At 31.6% G+C, this 20,956-nt stretch overlaps 1 protein-coding gene across 3 annotated transcripts in view; it reads right to left on the bottom strand.

Annotated features, from left to right (window-relative positions):
• Window positions 1-20,954, bottom strand: part of LOC139499653 (double-strand-break repair protein rad21 homolog) — a 127,973-nt gene extending 107,019 nt beyond the window's left edge. The window contains exon 1 of one of the 3 annotated variants that reach the window (XM_071288405.1): window positions 20,758-20,954. The gene's annotated coding sequence lies outside the window, so the exon portion shown is untranslated. The remainder of the gene's footprint in view (window positions 1-20,757) is intronic. The other 2 variants (XM_071288407.1, XM_071288402.1) reach the window with 2 other exon arrangements.
• Window positions 20,955-20,956: the final 2 nt, after the last annotated feature.

Here is a 20,956-nt window from a genome sequence, read left to right as displayed (position 1 = left end):
ATTTCCTGTCTTTTTATTGAACAAAATATTTACGTTAGCATCAATATCTTTTTTCAAACATTTCCAGTAAAATACTATTCATATCAGTACACTAAGGGATTAGACATTTAACTTCAAAAAAGGGGGGGGGGGATATGGCTATCTCCTAAAAAAGATATTTTGATCCCAAATTTTATGAGAATTTTTTTTTTATGGTCAAGCAGATGACATATTAATGTTTTGCATGATTCCTAGTTTTCCGAATACCGTAAATAGTGCTTATTTAAACAAAAACATTTGGGTGATGGCGTTGAAAAGTAAATAGTTAATATTCTCAAAATAGAACATACCGCCCCCTTTATGAAGCAAAATGTTCGGTCAATAAATGTTTTCTTCAATATATGGATATGAATAGTATTTTGGACAATGCTGAAAATAAAGAAATGATGATACTGACGTGTATATTTCAATAAAAATAAGACAGGAAATAAGTAAATAAAAATCAAATCTTTTCAAAAGATAAAATCCCTATCAACTCACCAATGCACGATTGATCCTATAAACAAAAAGTGTTCATGTAATACACGTCCAAATAAGCAGCAAATCTAGAAGAAAATCATTCAACTTAGTCATCAATTTTGGGCGGTAAGCTGCGATTGGATCATAATGTAACACGTGTTTATTACCGATCAACACTTGCAGATCTAGAGACGAGCATGAATTTAAAAAAATATTAAAGTACATTGTATATGCCTGAATATAATATTAAGACAAAATCCATGTTTTCATAAACATTTCATTCACTAATGAAGAAGGAAATTCATTCTTTTGATACATTTATATTGTTATCGAATTTATATCAGTGGCGAATCCAGGTCCAAATCCAGGACAAAACAGGGGGAAGGGGGGCCAACTGTATGTCCCAATTTAAATGCATTGATCATGCAAAAAAAGGGTTTTCCAACCCTTGGACCCCCCACCACTGAATATTAAATTCATGTATTTGGCAACAAACGCGCGATTTTTACGATTTTTTTAAGGGGGGATGGGGGAATGGAATGGCACATCCTGCATTTTTTCATAAAAAAAAAAAGATCACAGCCTGTTATTTTTAAAATGAATTAGCCCCCCCCCCCCCTTCCCCCGCTTTCCGTTTCATCCATAAAAATCAAACGTTATCCTCCTTACCACTAAAATATTTCTTTAATACACTACTTTGTTACGAAGTTGCATTTTAAAAAGTTTTAATGTACAACATTCATCTTTTACTTGAAACGGTTCTTTTTTTTATCAAATTATTAGATTCCTGATTTTTTTTTTTCTTGAAAAAAAAAATCTCGATTGAAGGGAAATGAAAAAAAGGTGTTTATACTATAACTTACATTTACTGCTTGATGGCTATCTAAATTTCTCAAATGTTTAGTCTTGCAAAATGTATTATTACTTTCTTGAAACGTCGTACAAGTCAGATAAAAAACAAAAGTAACAAAAGAAACAGGCCGGTAACAACCAGCCGAATAGTTTTTCTGCACTTGTAGTCAGGTGACCTGACTACTCGTGCAGAAAAACTATCCGGCAACGGTTGTTACCGGCCTGTTTCTTTGTTACCTTTGTATTTTATCTAATACTTACACCAGCAACTACAATCTTTTCATTATGGAGTCAATATCTTACAATGATAATAGTGAGAAGATGTACAAAACTACGTCAATGAGCTACACCTAGTCAGCAAAAACATATCAATGGACTTATTACAGGATTACTCAAGTTGTAAATATGTGCTAAATTGGAATGGTATAAACTATGAAAATAAGAGCTTGGGGCAAGCCCCTCGCTCTAATTTTCATAGTATATACCTTTCTATACACTAACCGAGACTTAATAATTTGACGCGTTCGAGACGCTTTTCTGGATTTAATGAATTTTGCCAAAAAATATTTGTGAGTAGTATTTATTATAGATAATAGAAGGACACTAGACATCTGTAAACAGTAGTAAGTGATTTAAACGGTTTAACGGCGTGGACCTTTCTAAATGAAACTCATGTGTTTAATTACTTTGCTATCTTCTGCAGACTAGAACAAAAATGCACAACGATGTTTGAACAAAATATAAATAGGAAAAAATGTCAAAAATAGGGGTACAACAGTACAAGTCAACATTGTGTTAAAATCTTAATCATTATATAAACAAGCATCTATGTCAACAAAGATAAACAAAAAAGTATATAGAAAAAGAACATAAGCAAAAACGAAAGACAAAAATACAGATAAATACAAAAGCACAATAACACAAAGACGAAATGTATGAGAACCTAGCCACGTCAAATGAAATATTGCCAACAAGTAATATTTTTAAAGACAAATAAAAGAATACTAAAACATATTATTAAGAAGATAACAAAAACGTCAGTGCCTAGAATCTATACTCCAAGACCGTCGTGTAGCATTTGTTAAGTTAAATTGGACTATTTATCAACAATGTTTTATCATCATCCGATAAACGTATTTAGAGAAAGGACGAGACGTTCTTTGACATACCCCTGGTTCATCAACTTTATGCTCGTACATAAGTGACGATTTACAAAGTCATATTAACAGCTGCAAACTTTTGAGTACCGAATTAGTTTGAAAGTATATCCCATATGGAGGTGAAGTTGGTATTGTACTATAAGAAGAGGGAAATAGATAATTTCAAAATTAATTTAAAATCATCTCTTTGTCATTGGCTCTAGTAATGATATTACTGTTTATGTCAAATTCAAGGTATAAGTCTACAAATGAAACAGAAAAGGGTATATCTCTACTGTTTCTTTAATTTCAGTTATGAAGAATATATTAATGTAACCCAATTAGCTTGGATTGTTAATGGAATGAACAACCTCAATATATCTAAATAGGAAATTAAATGATCCATATAGTTTGTAGCGTAAAAATAGTACATATATTGCATACAATAAAACCAATATTGGTTTACAATAAATAAAATTTATTATGTTTATGGCCGGCTAAGATTCAGAATGTCCACTTTATAGATACAAGTAACTTGTCTTAGGGAGGGATAAATCCTATTGTGTAAAGGATCACTCCTATTAAAAAAACAAAAAAATATCTGAAACTGACATTATAAAGATGCTTGATTTCTTGATTGACAACACATTTGTTACGTTCGGGGGACATGTTTTTCAACAGACTGTCGGCATTCCAATGGGAACAAATTGTGCCCCTCTTCTTGCCGACTTGTTTCTTCATTATTACGAGGCTGACTTCATACAGGAACTACTTAGGAAGAAAGATAAGAAGGTAGCAATATCCTTTAACTCTACATTCCGCTATATAGATGATGTTCTCTCACTAAATAATTCAACATTTGGTGACTATGTGGAACGCATCTATCCCATTGAACTAGAGATAAAGGATACTACAGATACAGTTAAGTCGGCCTCATATCTTGACTTACATCTAGAAATTGACAATGAGGTCGGTTGAAATTAAAACTTTACGAAAAAAGAGATGATTTCAACTTTCCAATTGTAAACTTTCCATTTCTTAGTAGCAACATTACAGCAGCACCTGCATACGGGGTATATATCTCCCAATTGATACCATATTCCTGTGCTTGCATTTCCTATCATGATGTTCTTGATAGAGGGTTGCTGCTCACAAGGAAGCTATTAAAACAAGAGTTCCAAATGGTTAAGTTGAAATCATCCCTTCGTAAATTTTACGCACGCCATCACGAGTTGGTTGACCGTATGGTATAACCGTTTCACAAATGATATCGGATATGTTCCTAACGTCGTAACTACAACTACTACTATTGTTTGTCTGTTTGTCTTTTCATTTTTAGCCATGGCGTTGTCAGTTTATTTTCGATTTATGAATTTGACTGTCCCTCTGGCATGTTTCGTCCCTCTTTTATAACAGCATCAATTTAGAGTACCAATGTATACTTTTCTATTCAAATAATTGCGTCACACTAAATCAGCTGTTTTCATATCTCAGCTTTGCTGGTATAAAATGTTTGACGCACCAACCAAGATGGATTTGAACACAATGACTAGATAATTGTGTCTGCATCAATTTATAGTGACAGCATGTTCTCTTTAAACATGTCCAACTAAATTTTGTTTCGGTAAACTAAAAAGTAGTTTTGAGATCTCAAGATGGCTCATAAAACAAAAATATCTGACTGTATCAACCACATGTTACCAATGCCACTTCATTATGAATATGTGCCGCCAAAAAAAACACCAGTATTTTTATTCAGAATGAAGTGTATAATATCAACGACAGCATAATAAGACACAATTTTGTCCCATCAATTTAGAGTGCAAGCATGACCTTTTTTAAAAAACATTGACGCGTTACAAAACAATAGCAGTTTTCATATCTAAGGTTGGCTTGCACAGTTATAACAAAAGTCAGTGTGAAATAAATGGAACTAAATGTGAAGTCTGCTTACCGCATGTACCGGTAAAAAAATTAAATGTATGCTTATCTCCCTTATTTATAAAAAAAAGTATATCAATAATCAATTAAGACTCCATAATTAAATTCTTAAACCGAAGAAAATACTTTTCGGTCAAAATATGTGGATTTTCGATGGAAAAACGTTTAATTGAATCTTAGTTAATTGGTGATAATTACGGGACGGATATCTTGACAAGTTAAAAGTAACCTCCCATCCGACTTTTTTTATCATGTTTTCAAATTACATAACCTCTAAATATGTTGATCATGTTGATTAATAAAAAGATAAATTAAATACAAATTATATAAAGAACTTATTAATACCTTTAATACTGATGAAGACAAATATATATATACATTTAGAAATTTATTCTTCTTTCGAATATTTCATTCATGTTATACAAAATTTGTTTTCCTTATCATCCATGTCATCATTTCAAAGGAACTCATGACGATGACAGAGGTTAAACAATACTTAACTTAAATGTTAGTTAAGCGTTGATTTAATTATGTAGATGAGAAATGCTCAATGAACACCATTTACTAATAATAAAGGGACAGTTTACATTAATCAAACAAATACACTGAAGCTATGTATTGTTTTGTTTTTTTAGCTTTTACTAAAAACACTGGTGGTTAATATAAACCGACATGCTATCTGTTTGTTTAAATTACAATACTCCATATATTAATAAACTGCTTGATAAAGGAAAGAGACACACATTTACTCCAAACTATCCTGTATTGGTCCAAATTTAGGGGGCAAACTGATTGGATACTAGTGACAATGGTTTAGCAACCAACTACTGCCAACTGGTGCCTGAAAATAAAAAAAAAAACATAACAGCATCAAGTATTCTAAGTTGGGAGCGTGGTAGGGTTTTCATTTAATAAACTATTTCCTGCAGCACCTGCTTCGTTGTCGACAATGAAGGTGGTGATGATGCAATATATGGCAATGAGGTAAACATTGACAAACCCACACACAATTAGGGTTGAATACAAACAAGTTATTGAAAATGAAAAAATGCTAATACTCATAGAAACCCGAAAATTGTACTGATAAATAACATAGAGATGAAGAACAACGATCTACAGTTTTGTTTCCCTCCAAAATATATGTTTTAATTTTAAAGTTCACGTGATCCCCCATTGTGTTATGAATGCTAGCCTCTTGTATCGAAATGAAATCAATTGTTTAATGTGCCATTTCAAAATTTATGTGTGACGAGTAGTGCATAAAATTGAGGTATGACCGTGCATCCTCCTCCAAATTATTACCTGATAATATGTTAGCTTCTTCTTGTCCTTGTGTCTCCATGTGTTTCACCTCGGTCTCCAGTCTTTTCCTGTTAATCTTCACGTCCAAATCGGTTCTTGTTTGTGTCATGTCCACGGTCCTATCTTCCTGTCATTCTTCGCTGCTTTTCTCCGTCTTCTTTCTGAAAGCCCTTGTTGTTTCCTGGCATTTTTTGGGCATCTTTTAGTTTTTATAAATGCACTGTTTCCTGCAGCACCTGCTTCATTGTCGAGATCAAATCAACAAGTGCCGGATACGGGGACTTCCAAAATTAATTTTATGTGAGAGAGACACCATACGTGGCCAGGAGTTAAACAGTGCAACACCCACACAAATATTTGATGAAATAAACCATATTAATGAAAATATAAAATTCGGCTCTATTAAAAACGTATTGCGTAAAAACCTGCTTAGTAGCGGTTGTGGCCACAAGCAGTTTGAACACTGACAGAAATTATATTAAGTGCATTCTTATACATGTATATGTTTATCATACTTAGCTTATCTTTGTGTTTTTTCATAGTAATTAACAAGATCCTAATGTCACAAACACTTTTTATTACAAATTCAAACGTGTGTTTTTATCTGTCGACCCACTAGCCGTCGATTTTTTGAAAAACAGTTAAAGTCACAGCTATCGGTATTTCATTTGTTGGAGTTAGAAGTATGATGTTTGACGCAGACAACCATCTACGGACAAACACATGCTATTATCGCTTTATAATTTATTATTACTCATGAAAGCTATGTAAACTCTACAAAAGAGTTACAGCTGCACCGTATTTTTTAATGCATAGTTGCATGCTCATAGTTCGTTCTCAACAAAGTTAAGCACAGGTGCTGACCACGTTGCTGTCATAATTTAAAAAATCAATAAATCTAGATAGAGGTTCTTCCCCCCTATAACGAATTGTCAAAATGTCCTTCACTTACCTTCGATTTTAACTTCCATTTAAGTAAAGATTCTGTTCAAAATTCTATTTTCAATCTTTAAGGAAAAAGCTGGTAACAAATATAACGCTTTCCCCCAAAACAGACATAGTAAAAAAACATAAATAAACTGTTTAATAAATGTTTGAGTCTATATACACTCACATCTTGCAAGTATAAATAATAAACTAATCGACTTATGTATTTACAAAAATATACAAAACACTCTTAAAAGGTTTAGAAATGTAAATGTTTAAGGTATATTTACCTGATAATTCCTTTACATCTGACCTCACTTCCAAAACAGAATTGACTAAAACCTCCTTCAGCAGATCTGTATATAACCTTGCTGGGTTGTTAATGTGATTAAACCGTTTTAAAAGGTCACTTATTATATCACATAACTGAGTAAAACGTGCATCTTCAACGTTATATACCGGAGATTGTTGTAGTGCATTGTGTATAAGACTAATGCGTTCAATATCATCCCCAATAGCTATATCTGTATTCTGAATTGTTTCCCATGTCCCGCCCCAACTATTACTTGGAATGTGTTTATTAAGTGCCCGATGTTCAGTGTACAGGTATTTTATATCGCAATCACTGAATGGACGTACATTTGGATTATCTTGTTTTAATAGGTCATATAAAACCTCAGCCAGAATACTTAAAATAATTTTTAGCTTTGCAGCATTTATTTCCTCTTTTGTACACTGAAAAGAAGATAAAAGAAAATATTTTGATATAAAATATTAAAAGACGATGATAATATAGATATATATACTTTATGTTTTTTTGTCGATGCAATTATTCGTAGACTAGAAAAAGCACTCACGGAAATCCTGTAAAACCTATATTGTCAAATCAAAACGCTAGCGCCTGTTTGAAAATAATACTTGCTCAATATGAAGAAATTTCCAATCAAAATAAGAGAGTACTGTCCCAAAAAATATTCCAAAAGTCTGCATAAAAACATTACAACAATACTTTGCTCTTATACCCTAAGCAGACGAAGTAAAGAATTGTTCGAGTACAATTGATGTGATTAATGTTATAATTATTTAAATGCGCTACAAGTGAAATATATGTTTTAATTAGAGACTCTATGTCGTTCACTAAAATATGTGCGTTTTAACAATGGCAATTCTCCAACATGACAACTAAATTGAATACAAGACTAAGATCTCGTTTCGTTGATCTTATATTGCTGATCATTTTTGTCTGTTATCAGTTTCTGTTCATCTACTATAGCTTTTGCACAATACACAAAATAATATTTTTTTTTATTTCTTCCTATCTGAGCAATTGGTCATAGCTGCATGCCTACTTGCATATAATATAGTTTTCTTTTATTAAGAAACATTCAGCTAGGGTTCTACAGTGAACCCAGTATCTTAATCTTTCATTTTATCCAAAAGTTGAAGCTTAATTTACTTTAATATTAAGAAAATAGTTAGGAGGGAGAACCATATAGCTGAAAATATGTACTGTTTTCTTTTATACGGTTCCGTTACTAAACATTAAGAAGAGAGAGATATACATAAGTGGTTATTGACCCCACGGGAATAAGTTTAGAGCCGAATTCAAAACAATCATTCATATATTACATGTATAAGTACTTTATATTTGTTAATACTTGATGATTTAGCTGTTAGATCTTATATAACATTCTAAAAGTGGCTTACGGAATTAAACTATTTTACAAACTTGCTTCGGTAAATTTTCCTATCATGAACATTTTGTTACATAAATATATTTTACTTTGACATCTATTTTATTAAAGATTTCGTATCATTTATATTTGTATTATTTAGTATGCAGTTTATAGGTTTAAAACAAATTTATATTTCATTGTGTAAATCATTAAAAAAGTACAAAATGTAAAATCCAATTGTTAATGTTTTTAATAAATGTAATTTCTAGCTCAACTTGATAAAACGAAACATTTCATATATGTTGTCACTGGCGTTAACATACCCATCTATCTTTTCATATAATTTTATTTTGTTTGGTAAAAAATGTATGACAAAATATACGGAACAGTGCATCCCTTTATTCAAATACTTGTGTCTTTCATGTCATATACAAATCGTATTGTTAAATCGTACGGTATATGGCCATGAACGTGTTTTGTTAGTACTTGGGTATGTAAATCCTTGTGAACGGTAACAGTAATAATTGTTTTTAATGTTCATTGCCAAAACTTGTTTTGATTTCAATACACATTAGGCGGGTTAACATTTCATAAGAAATACATTACGTGAAATAATTACGGCACAATTCTGGGAATACATGAGCACAGATTGAGAATGAATACAAATTAGAAAAAAAAATATTTGTCATTGGAATTTGGAAGATCAATATAATTGATTTTTGAAATTAAAATTCATTCCGTGTCTGTTTTGGTTTGTGATTTATATTGCTCTTTGTTGGAAATTTTGAAATATGTGCCGCAGAACCTTCATGATGTTGATGTAATTAACACTCACCCTAGGATTATTTGCGACAGCTCCTAACCTTGATTTAACACCTTTTATTTTGTGTATGGATTCTTCTAAATATGAATGAAAATCCATACTGTCCACCATTTCCGTTTTCTTATCTCCGTCAGCTGTTCCATCTAGAATTTGTTTGTCACAATTTTCAAGTAACTCCCCTGTATTTATCAATGTTTCTAGGGTTGCAGAAAGTTCTTGATATCCAATTACATGAATATTCGTGTTCGTGGTATTAATGAGATTTATGATAAGGCTTCTGTATCCATTGCGAGACGTTTTTAGCTTTTCCATGAGTCACTGTACTAAAAGCGTGAACTGGTATAGTTAGTTCTTTGCGGCAGATCTTTGACATTGATTAACAATGATCATCATACACCACAAATCTGTGTCTAGCCTTTTCTGTAAATATAAAACAAAACTATGTATATGCAAAGTCATATAATTGCCATGTTATTTATTATTTGTTTTGATTTTTCTCTATATATGACATACCACTAGCTCGGTACTTTGAATTGTACATATTGCAAGCCCAACGGCATTTCTCAGTTTGCATATAAATATTTCCTGCTTATTACAATGAGTTTAGTACTTAGACAAAACTGGTCAGTCGTGAAGACTGAAAACCTTGTGTAGGCTTATTCAAATCCACGTATTATTCGTTTGCTGTATATTGACGCGCATAAGACAATTTGAAATTGGGAATACAACAACATGAAAAGCAAAACATGATTTAAACCATGTCTGCATCTAATTATCTAAGATAGGGATATACATCTATCGTATTCTAAGATTGGTCTTCGTAAAATGTAGATTTTTACTGTCACAAATAATTTGAGTTTACATAGCAAAGCAGAGCGGAGTAAGGATATTTGCGACAGTAGAATCAAGTTGTACGAAGACCAAGCTTAAAATCAATACAATTATATCCATTATAATGCAAAATAGTAAACTAAACTGCATTTGATAAATAATTTTGCTTATAAATGCCATTTATGAAAAAGTCTGCGAAACTGTTATATCGTCTTTAGAATCTTATCAATATGACGTCATATGTATTCTCTGGATGTCACACGTAAGCACTAGAGGCCAATGAACGTATTTTTTTTTTAATTTTGTACGCTTCAGAATGGTTTCAGTTTGGAAAAAATATGAGGCTCAAAATGACTGTTTTGTTTATTTTAAAATGGTGACTTTCTTAGTAGTTATAGTTACAGACTGGTAGAACGTGGAATCCCTTCAAAAATATTTGCCAACATCCAAGGAAAATCATCGGTACAAAACAAATTGTATAAGAATAATTTTTGTACGAGTGAATTGAATGTAAGATCATTTAAAGTTTAATTGAAGACGTAGTCGTACGTTAAAATTAAGGCTGTTCCAATTTCTATGTCATTTGGTATCTTGTGGAGGGTTGTTTTTTTCTGCTCTTTTAAATCAATTACTAGTATCAGGTTTTTTATAGATAACATTTGAGATGAATCCATTAAGAAGAAAAAAAAGTGACTGACACTAGTACTTTACTGTCATTGTCGATGTTGGTTTGGTCATTGTTAACATCGTTCAGTTCACATTTTTTTCAAGTTTCGAAAATGTTTTTTCTTTTTTTTCTTCTTATATTTTACTATAAGATATATAAAATATAATAATATTTAAAATTTGAGGTACATCCTTTGTTAAATTAAAGTTATCAAAAGTACCAAGATTATAATTTAATACGTCAGACGCGCGTTTCGTCTACATAAGACTCATCAGTGACGCTTAGATCTGGACAAAACAGTTATAAAGCCACACAAAAAAAACCCAAATAAACAAGTTTTTAACATTTTCATTTGGTACTGGCATTGGTCTAGTCAGTACAAAACTTGCGTTAGCTTTTACTACCAGAAAATACGTTTTTCCGTTAACGCAGCAATAAACGTAAAAGTAAACACCGTTTATTTTTATGTCTTCTCTAGTTATGGAGGTATCGCAGAGTCAACGCGTTAACATGAAGTACAAAACCAAGAAATAAAAAGATGTTCGCAAATCCAATTTTCCCTGAATACACGAATATTGGTTTTAACGAGTTAAGTAAATCAATCGCAAACATGATATAAAGGGTAAAATAAACTTATCATAGATACCAGGACTAAATTTTGTATATACGCCAGACGCGCGTTTCGTCTACAAAAGACTCATCAGTGACGCTCGAATCCAAAAATATACCTTATTTATCTCCTTGTTTTACACAACTATATATTAACACATAGTCGAATGAATAGTTGTAAAATTCAGTGTGTTGATAAATATATAATCATGTGATTAGCCTTAAGCTTTATGCAATGCCTTCATTTTGGCGTAACTGTTGCAGACATTTTAGTCATCAAACTGAGTCAACCTTTTTATGACTATACAAACATATGTACCAGTGTCCTCCATAGTCAAATTTATAGAGACCCAGGCCCTCTAGGCTGTGCCCAACATGACCATACAATTCATATTAATGTCAACACCGAAGTGTTGACTACTAGGCTGGTGATACCTTTAGGGACGAAACGTCCACCAGCAGCAGCATCGACCCAGTGGTGTAAATAGTTATCAAACTTACCAGGCTTATAATTTTATACACCAGACGCGCGTTTCGGCTACATAAGACTCATCATTGCCGCTCAGATCAAAATAGTTAAAAAGCAAAACAAGTAAATAGTTGAAGAGCATTGATGACCAACAATTTCAAAAAAATCGTGCCAAATACGACTATTGTAATTTATTCCTGGGATAAGAAAATTCTTAGTAATTCGAATAATTCAAACCTTTGCAAATAGTAAATTTATAAATATGACTATATATAACGGCAACAGTAGTACACCGCTGTTTGATACTCATAAATCGATAGAAAAAACAAATCCGGGTTACAAACTAAAACTAAAATATATAGTTGATATTAATGTCAACACCGAAGTGCTGACTACTGGGCTGGTAATACTCTCGGGGTTGAAACGTTCATTAACAGTGACATCGACCCAGTTGTGTAAATAGTTATCAAAGGTACCAGGCTTGTAAACAGCCAAACAAGTATATAGTTGAAGATCATTGAGGACCAAAATTTCTAAAACGTTGTGTCAAATACGGCTAAGGTAATCTATGCCTGGGATAAGAAAATCCATAGTATTTTGAATGATTCAAACCTTTGCATACAATAAATGTATAAAAATTACCATATAATTGATATTCATGTCAACACTTTTAATGACAAACACTGTCAAACGTTGTCATCCAATTAAAAAGATCCTATATTTATTTTATACTAAAAATATGACTTCATTGAAAGTGATACATTTTATGATGTTTGTTGAACAGTATATTGTACAAATAATCATGATGATTGAATAATAATAAAAGTCATAGGTAATCGTAAATAGTAAATCTAGCCAATGTCCTCTCACTTAAGCTGTCGTGTAATTATAAAATAATACAGGACTTCAGTTATGTGAAAAAATAAGTTTGGTTTTAATTCTTTTAAAGTCTTGTTGTCCATACAGTGATTTCTTTCAAAAGTATGTACGCCTATAATGATTATTTAAACCAAACAAAACCAACTAGTTAACATTTTAATCTATAAAGATAATTTTTCTAATGAAAGTCAAGATGTCTTCATTTTTTTGTTTTATTGTTAACTATTTTTCATTGAAAACAATAATAACTCAGTCTAAGTAGGCTTTCTATTGGTTGCCTTCTGTTGTTGTCTGCTCCATGGTCGGGTTGTTGACTTTTTGACACATTCCCCATTTTCATTCTCAATATTTTTGAATTCAAGCAAACCTTCTAGCTGCTGTGAGAATAACAAAGTAAAATGCCTGATAAATATGAAATTAACAACAACTACACCAATACAAAAAGTTACGGGTGAATTTTCCGGGGCAAATTAGTTGTAAAAAAATCTTGGTTATATGTACCTTCCTGTATTCAACTACCAGAACAACCTATTACCAAAATGTTCAAAATAAACGTTTGATTATAACATATTTTGCAAAACCTAAGACTTGATGACTTCGATGGGAATCTGAGGAACATAAATGTAATTGTTATCTGAATCAGGTGGTTTGTCAGATAGGACATGATCGAAATATTTAAACGTTATTAAAAAAATAATAGTATGGAATTATTTAGTCTCCGTAACTGATTTTAATTAATCAGGATACAACACCAAGTCGACCAGTGAAGATGCACAAAAGCATTGATTTGAATATATTGACAAAGGCTTGGTCTTTGATATTTTTGTTGTTGTTACTTATAATGCAATTGATTTAGTACCGTAAAAGTAAATACCACCACTTGATTGCTATATCTGCTGTTCGAATGTTTCCGAGGGTATCAACAGCAAAGTTATCAGTACTTCATAACTGAAATGAAAATATGAATATTGTTTTATTAACATTTATTGTGTCTTGTATACAATTTATTAATCATTTGAAACTAAGGAATGCATATCTTTTAAGCACTTATTTGATTTATTGTCCTTTTTAGTTTTATAACACAGGAATTTCAAAAGATATTGACACAAAAGGCGATGTTTAAATGCATACAAAACAGTAACATTTCCGTACCATTTTTCTAAGTTTTCCTATTAGTTTAAAGAAGGTTAACCTGGGATCTGTAGTCAACATGTTATTCACCATATGCAAAAACTGATAGAACAAGACGAAAGAAATGTGAAACAAATAAAGAAATATCAGATGTTTTGCTTGACAGTGAAGCATAATATGCTACTCATTGCTCTAGAAATACCGAATCGATTAATGATTGCAATTCGACATCCGCTATTGTTTTTAATATTAACATTGTATTGGCAAAAAGGAAAAAAAAGTGTGCAGAACAACTAATGTAAAGTTGTAAAACTCTATATGCACCCTTGTTTGCACATCAAACAGCGCTAGGTAATTAGGTATACGAAGATGTGGTATGAGTGCAAATGAGACAATTCTCCAACCAAGTCACGCTATGTAAAAGTAAACCATTATGGGTAAAAGAACGGTCTTCAACACGGAGCATTGGCTCACACAGAACAGCAAATAATCAAGGACCCCGAAATTACTAGTGTAAATCCCTTCAAACCGGAAAATAAACTGTCTATTTTTTTATACAATACGGTAAACACTTATGAACCACATCAACCAACGACAGCTTCTGAACATCAGATTCCTGACTTAGAACAGATGCAAACACATGCATCGGGTTAAACTGTTTTAAAAGGAACCAACCTTCACCCTTATCTGAAACAATAGTGTAATATCACAACATAGAAGTAGTTATCAAAGTTACCAGGATTATAATTTAGTACGCCAGACGCTCGTTTCGTCTACATAAGACTCATCAATGACGCTCATATCAAAATAGTTATAAAGCCAAACATATACAAAGTTGAAGAGCATTGAGGATCCAAAATTCCAAAAAGTTGTGCTAAATACGGCTATGGTAATCTATGCCTGGGATAAGAAAATCCTTAGTTTTTCGAAATATTCAAAGTTTTGTAAACAGGAAATTTATAAAAATGACCACACAATTGATATTCATGTCAACACCGAATGGTGCTGACTACAGGGCTGGTGATACCCTCGGGGACGAAACGTCCACCAGCAGAGGCATCGACCCAGTGGTGTAAATAGTTATCAAAGTTACCAGGATTATAATTTAGTACGCCAGACGCGCGTTTCGTCTACATAAGACTCATCAGTGACGCTCATATCAAAATAGAAGGACACACTATCAAATATCAATTGAAATGGCAAAAGACATATTAATATAATTGACAATACAGTGAAAGAATACATTTTATCCATAATACAATGTAAATAAAAAAATCATCAAAACCAGGGGTGAATAAATAAGATAACAGTGGTATATCGCTGTAAGATGTTAAACAACAATTACCTTGATTTATACACCTGGATATACAGGTTAATGAAACAAAATGTTGTTATGTATACCGTTTAAGATTAGAATGAAAATATTATTTTCACAAAGTAAATAATTTTGTTCTTCATAGTACGAAGAAGTGAAAATTTAAAGTGACGCCAATCACTTATCAAAACTGGTATATAAACATGTGATAAACGAATAAAACCCTGATTAAGTAAATATTGATTAGCAAAAAAATCAATTCCAATAAGATAAATTTGTCAAATTAACAAAAAAATACGCGTGTTCTTGCTCAGACTGACAGCTAGTAAAAGCCAAACACATTTAATAACAAAAAACAACATGCATCATAGATTAAAATCAACTAAGTTTTTTAACGTCATTGACAGTCATAATAAGACTTGACTTGTGCAATGCCAAAAAGAAATGTATCGACAGGCAGAAGGACAGTTTAGATAAATGAAGACAAGGAATAGCATATGTTTTGGTATGGGTTATTTGTTTTTTGACAATATGAACACCATTAAAGATAGTTATCAAAGGTACCAGAATTATAATTTGATAAATTTAACGCGCGTTTCGTCTACACCAGACTCATCAGTGAAGCTCAGATCAAAATAGTAATAAAGCCAAGCAAGTAAAAAGTTGAAGAGTATTGAGGACCCGAAATTCTTAAAAGTTGTGCAAAATACGGCTTAGGTTATCTATTCCTGGGATAAGAAAATCCTTAGTTTTTCGACAAATTCAAAGTTTTGTAACAGGTAATTTATGAAAATGACCACATAATTGATGTTCATGTCAACACCGAGGTGCTGACTACTGGGTTGTTTTTTTCCGTTTATTGGAAACTAATTTCTCAATAAGTTCATGTTGGTTTCTATGACAAAAAGTTATTCATGATTTTTTTTTAATAGTATCATGATTTTTGAATACATACAAAAAGTGTACATGCACAATAAAAAACACTTTGTAACAGTCATACAGTGGAGACAAAAAAAAAAGATATACTTCTCCTCAAAACTGATTCGTTTTCGTTCTTTATAAAAATTACCATTCACAAGCTCTTCTAAATGGTGAAAGTGTAAATCTGAATAAAAGTATAATTTTCAGCAATCAAGACATGTTTTATAATCGTTATAAGCATTTTTATCCTTGACCTTTGATATGATTTATTCTACAATCATTTAGTCATGTGTGCACTGTTTACAGCGTTTAATGTTTTTATAGATTCATTGTTATAAAATTTAAAATCCATTAAATTTAATTAACAAAATGGTTTCAAATAACAAAATGGTTTCAAATAACATGAAAATATTCTGTGTTTCTATAAATAAACTGAATATTTCATTTTGTTAGTCGTGCTTTCCATCGAATTGTAAAAATAGTTTTATAACCACGAGATTGTCGTTTAGTACTGAAAAATGGAGAAGACAAATTAATTACGACAGAATCATTTTGGATGGATATTTAAAAAAAAAATGCTTCAGGTTTATTCTTTGCATAAAAGAGGACTTTGTTAAATTAAATTATAATATTGTATCTGAAGCAAACAAACAACTGTGAACAAGCACTCTGTACCCTTATAACTCTGACCCAATCATGCGTTACATATTCAACGAAATCATGGATTTATATCAATACACCTATAAATTGTATAATTGTTATAAGAAAATTACAGTAACAATTTCTTACCTAAGAGAGTTTCCTCGTCATATAAAAAAGCTTCGATACATTATAAACACTCTTTCAAGCAAGTATAATTGAAATCTAAACACTGTACAATGTAGAAGGTTCCGGTTTCACAAGTCATACATGCGCAAACATCACCACCGAGGGTCTTAATGTGTGTACAGAAAAGGAAAAAATTATATCAGTCTAAAGATTTGCACAACGGTACTGATATAAGGTGTTATTAAACGAAAATGTTGTTATAAAATCGTGTTGACAAATATTTCGGCTCAACAAATGGCCTTCTTCTTGTGTCACAAGTTTTAACAATACTGATGTATTGTTAAAACTTGTGACACAAGAAGAAGGCCATTTGTTGAGCCGAAATATTTGTCAACACGATTTTATAACAACATTTTCGTTTAATAACACCTTATATCAGTACCGTTGTGCAAATCTTTAGACTGATATATATATACATATATATTGAAGAGTTTTTAAATTTTATCCACGCTGAGCACAAAATAGGAAAATAATGGAGGATACTATGGAGAACATTATGAACATTTTGATACAGTAATAGACAAAATGTAAATATTCATATTGAATATAAATATTAGGTGCATTTTCAGCCTTATTGTTTCCCTATATATTATATATTTATATACAATAAGACACATGTTTACGTTATGTAAAAACTTTTATGTTCACCATATCAATAAATCATTTATTAAGTAGTTGAATTCAGTTTGAAGTATACTATAATTAATAAAATGTGTTTTATACATATTAAGTTGTCAAATCTAATATTGACTAATAAATAAATTTCATCAAAAGTCCATAACTAGAGGTAATGCAAAATGTGCTAAATTTATCCGAATCTGGTTACATCTTTAGACCTACCGAGCTCATTACCAACAACGACAAATACACACATATTTAGTAATCAGTATTAATTAAATAAATTCCTTATTTTGAGATCTTGTAAGGATGAGCTCAAATCAACGCTATATGTAGAAAACACAGTATATATGTTATCAAAATGGTTAAGTATATGTTGGACATTGTTCACGAGTTCCTTTTAAATGAAGTTATAATTTTGGTTTTTAATTCTAATTTTAGGTATTGCAATTTCCTGTCTATTTGTAGATATACGAGAAAAACCATCATACTCATTGTTGTATCAAAAAACCTATTTGAACTTACCAATAATCCGGTTGAAACTAGACACAATCAATATAAGTCGCCAAGTTTGAAATATGTTAAATATGACTGCGTCATAAATATTACTGTTATTAGTACATATTTGTACATAATAATCGAATTATATTCAGTATTCTCTAATTCTTAGTCAATATATCCCTTTTTACACCCATTGTATAATCGGGGTTCTTTGATATGCCGAATCTAACTGTGTATGTAGATTCTTAACTTTTGGTCCCGTTTTCTTATTGGTCTACATTAAGGTCCAAAGGGTCCAAAATTAAACTTAGTTTGATTTTGACAAAAAATGAATTGGTTGGGTTCTTTGATATGCTGAATCTAAAAATGTACTTAGATTCTTGATTATTGGCCCAGTTTTCAAGTTGGTCCAAATCGGGGTCCAAAATTAAACTTTGTTTGATTTCATCAAAAATTGAATAAATGGGGTTCTTTGATATGCCAAATCTAACTGTGTATGAAGATTCTTCATTTTTGGTCCTGTTTTCAAATTGGTCTACATTAAAGTCCAAAGGGTCCAAAATTAAACTTAGTTTAACAAAAATTGAAATCTTGGGGTTCTTTGATATGCTGAATCCAAACATGTACTTAGATTTTTGATTATGGGCCCATTTTTCAAGTTGGTCCAAATCAGGATCTAAAATTATTATATTAAGTATTATGCAATAGCAAGTCTTTTCAATTGCAAAGTATTGCACAATGGCAAGAAATATCTAATTGCACAATATTGTGAAATAGCAATATTTTTTTTTAATTAGAGTTATCTTTCTTTGTCCAGAATAGTAAGCAAGAAATATCTAATTGCAAAATATTGTGCAATAGCAAGATTTTTTTTAATTGGAGTTATCTTTCTTTGTCCAGAATCAACTTAAATCTCTGTTATATACAATATACAATGTATGTTCACTTTTTACTACCAACTGATAAATTAAAATAATCTTTACCATTCAGTGATAACAAGCATTTTTTTTACATCTTAATATTAAAAACATTTTAACAAGTCGAACACGTGCTTTGTTTTGACTTACGTAATCAGCATCCCCCTTTTTTAAGAAGTACAAAATAAGACGCAAAATAGTAAATATTATTTCATCGCAAATAACTCGAGTACTGCTGTAACGATAATTTAGAATTACTTTAAAAGTTTAAAAGTAAAAACTTTAAATATTTTCTGTAAAGAAATATCGTATCGTAATTCCGAATTCATTTCGTATATTACAATCAAATTGATACATCCGCGTTTCCGGTTCTTATTCAGACTCGAAAGATACATGTTGCACAGCATCAATTTGCCAGATAAAGTCATTAAAAACCTTTTCATTTGTTAAAGTTTGCTTTACAAATCTCTTTAACCTTTTACATAACCCGTACGAATCGTTTTGTTGTTGCTGAAATCAGCCATACCGGTAATGGGTTCTGAATTTGACAGTGTCCATGAAAAATAAGCTCCACATCATATGATTTTTTACCCCCATAACAATTACCAAAAAAACAAGAAATCTACATGGAGACCTTCATGACAGCTTTTTGGGCATTCTTGACTAAGAGGGACCATGAAGACTTGGCATTTGAATGGTTAAAAACGACAATAAATGAAAATATTGATACTTCTAATTCTATAATGAAAATTGAAATAAATATAATTTAAATAAGCAATGAATTAGCATGATCACCATTCCTTGTATGGAGGGATAAAATACTTCTGATCGCGCTACACTGTACAACTTTGACACGGTTTGTAATAGTGAAAGTTCCTCCATCGTTCAATTTTTATCCATGGAGATCCCTGTAGTTAAGGTTTTATAAGGGTTAATTATTTATTCTTATAGAGACATAAAATTACCAGAGTGATCGAAATTACAGATAGAGATTATAGTGTCAAGTTGACACTTCTAAAGACTAAAGACTGCAAGACCCCTTTGTCAGTTCGATTACTATTAATTTAATTGAACTATTAAGATCGAACAAACCAGAAAAAGGAAAATTGGACTAAAATAAAAATTGAACAAATGACTCTATGCAACAGCGTACATCAGCGGAATGTAACAATTTGACTATTTGGGTTACTTCGAACTTAAAGTTAAACACGACAAAAACTTGTCTGTTTGTAATTTAAAGTGAACACGAAAATGACAGAAAAGTGTCAGTGATTTGATTGATATCATTCCAAAAATCAACTTCCATGGCAGATATTAAACCAATTAAGGAATTATCAAAAGAAAGTAAGGTAACGAAGATGAAACCTTTGAATGGACAACGTTGTTATTCCTTTTAAATAATACTTCCATGGCCTGACCGACAAAATGTCTAAAAAGTATTTCATTCAGACAGAAATTTGAAACATTACTGGATTTTGCAGTGAGGGGGGATAGGACCTTTAATGGGATCAGGGACCCTTTCAGGATACAGGAATCCTTTTTTTTTCGGTTTTCGGGACGTCAGGATTGCCCTACATTATTTAAACTCGGGACCTCAAGATAACGTTTTTTTAAGTCCGGGATTTCGGGATTAGGACCATTCCTATCCCCCCTCTGCAGTGCAATCATTTTAGACGAAGGGTTCACATAATCATAATAAAAGATAAAACTCTCTGACGAATTCACGAAGGCATCAGGATAATGCACGTATATTTCTGAACTGTCAATATTTTTGTTTGAAATTTTGGCACAAAGTTAATTTTGTATGTACATGTAGCTGTCGTCCTAACTGGTTCGTTAGGAAATCTACATGTACAACTATAATTTTACAGTTCGTCAGCAGACGGTAATTGATGCAATTCTTGTTTACTCACCAACAACTCTTAAAATTAAACAATTTCTTATTATGAAAACAGCAATAACGAAATTATTCGTAAAATCAATCAGGATGGTGATTTAAATAATATGCAACGGGATTCCACATCATTTATCGGCGTGAAAACAGAGAAAATGGCGTCGCTTTCACTTCCCGCCCAAACAACAGGTTCGAAAAGTTAGCCGGATTTTCCCCAA

Source organism: Mytilus edulis, chromosome 12 (assembly GCF_963676685.1).
Source record: "Mytilus edulis chromosome 12, xbMytEdul2.2, whole genome shotgun sequence".
NCBI classification, from domain to species: Eukaryota; Metazoa; Mollusca; class Bivalvia; order Mytilida; family Mytilidae; genus Mytilus; species Mytilus edulis.
The sequence above is the reverse complement of the archived record's forward strand: the minus strand, read 5'-3'. Positions and strand labels throughout refer to the sequence as shown.